Genomic DNA, 2,507 nt, shown 5'->3' on the forward strand with positions numbered 1-2,507 from the left:
CCCTGCAAAAATGGTGCAGCAATGCACCACAAGCCCTAGAGCGACTCGGAATATCATCAGGATCAGCTCCAACCATCGAATTCGAGGAATCAACGGTGAAAGTGTTGGGACTATGCTGGCAGCCCCACACGGACACCTTCCACTACAAAGCAAAGACATTCACCGAGGACACCATCACCAAGCGCGTAACCTTGTCCGAGATTGCGCAAATCTACGATCCATTGGGACTCATCGCGCCGGTGATCGTCACGGCAAAGATACTCATCCAGGAATTATGGCTGCTCAAACTTAACTGGGACGATCCACTTCCAGATGACTACAAGGATCGCTGGAAATCATTCAGAGAGCAACTTCAACACTTGAGCAGCCTATCAATACCACGTTGGCTACCTCTATCGCCCGGTACATCGGAAATTCAACTTCATGGATTTGCGAACGCATCAAATCTGGCAATGGGCGCATCGGTCTATCCCCGTACATCCGCAGCGACATCGGGAACGTCTGTCACTTTGGTTTGTGCCAAGACCAAGGTGGCACCCCTCAAGAAGAAGACCATTCCAAGACTGGAGCTCACGGCAGCAGTCATGGTCACAGAACTCGTGGCTTATGTCAAAAGGGCTTTGGAATTGGACAACATCGAGATTTATCTATGGAGCGACTCATCGGTAGCCATCACCTGGATCAACGGGGACCCTGCCCGTTGGAAGGATTTCGTACAGAACAGGGTTCTTAAGATACGAGATACCCTGCCCTCTGCAACTTGGAGACACATCAATGGGAAGGAGAATCCGGCGGACTGCGCATCAAGGGGTCTCACCCCGAAACAACTGGCGGAGCACCATCTATGGTGGACAGGGCCATCATGGCTTGTCCTGCCACCAGACCAATGGCTAGCATCATCAATGGACCCAGCATCACCAACAGAGGTATCATCAGAAGCGGCACAGGAAGCGAGGCCGCCCATCATCAGCTCACATCCAGTGCAGATTGCCGAGGCAAATGCGCTAATCATCAGATACTCATCACTCACAAAGCTACTGCGGGTTACAGCCTGGGTAAACCGCGCAGCAAAACGCTTCAGAAGACAGCCGCTACCCGATTCTCCACAATTGGAACCAGAGGAACTCGAAGAGGCGAGACTGTTTTGGGTCAGATACACGCAGCAGCTCTACTTCGAGGCAGAAGTTAACACGCTGAGGGACGGAAACCCCTTAGCGGCCAATCATCGTATGGCAACGTTGACGCCATACCTGGATAACGACGTCATGCGATTGGGCGGACGTCTAAGACGATCAACATTGGATCCGGAGGAGAAGAATCCAATCATTCTTCCCCGTCACTCGCCATTATCATCGCTCATCATCGCGGAGGCTCATCAACGGAGCTTCCATGGAGGAACTCAACTAACTTTGGCACACATCAGACAGAGGTACTGGATCATCGGGGGACGAGCTCCAGTACGCTCCCACATCATCAAATGCGTAATTTGCGCACGTCATCGAGCATTGAGGGCTCAACAGCTGATGGGACAGCTGCCAACACGACGAGTGACACCATCGAGGGTCTTTCTCCACTCAGGAGTAGACTTCGCAGGCCCAATCAACATCCTGAGATGGAGAGGATCAGGGGCAAGCAAGACAATGTACAAGGCTTACATCTGTCTGTTTGTATGTTTTGCTACTTCAGCAACACATCTGGAACTGGTAACGGACCTCACAGCGGAGGGATTCATCGCAGCGTACAAACGCTTCACATCGAGACGGGGCATCTGTGCCACCCTGTCCAGCGACAGGGGTGTCAACTTCATCGGGGCAGAGAGAGAACTTCAAAGGTTATTCGACCAGGCATCAAGCGAATCGGCAACTATCAGGGATCAGCTAGCATCCGACGGAACGAAATGGAAATTCAACCCTCCTCACTCGCCGCACATGGGAGGCAAGTGGGAGGCTGCAGTGAAATCAACGAAATATCATCTACGAAGGGTCATCGGAACCTCGACCTTGACGTACGAAGAATTTACGACTCTTCTGACGCAAGTCGAGGCCATACTTAACTCTCGACCACTCTGCCCACTCACAAACGACCCGCAGGACACATCAGCCCTGACACCAGGACACTTCATCATAGGAGAAGCGCTCACGACAATTCCAGAGCCTTCACTTCAGCAGATCAACACAGCAAGACTGAACAGATGGCAAATCATCTCCCAGAGGCTTCAGAATTTCTGGGAACACTGGGCACGAGAGTGCATTCATCGTTACCAGCAAATTTATCGGTGGAAGCAGCCAACGAACGAAGTAAAAATCGGGTCGTTGGTCCTCATCATTGACGAGCGGGAGCCACCAGCCAAGTGGCCTCTGGCTCGAGTCATCGCAATTCATCCGGGACAAGACAACCTGACCAGAGTTGTCACACTGAGGAAAGGCAACCAGGAGACTCAACGGTCCATCCACAGGCTGGTGCCTTTGCCGATCAACGACGACCTTTTGGAAGGTTAACAGTGATAC

This window comes from Diachasma alloeum, unplaced genomic scaffold, assembly GCF_001412515.2.
Source record: "Diachasma alloeum isolate Michigan unplaced genomic scaffold, Dall2.0 Dall_scaffold_00395, whole genome shotgun sequence".
Lineage (NCBI taxonomy): Eukaryota > Metazoa > Arthropoda > Insecta > Hymenoptera > Braconidae > Diachasma > Diachasma alloeum.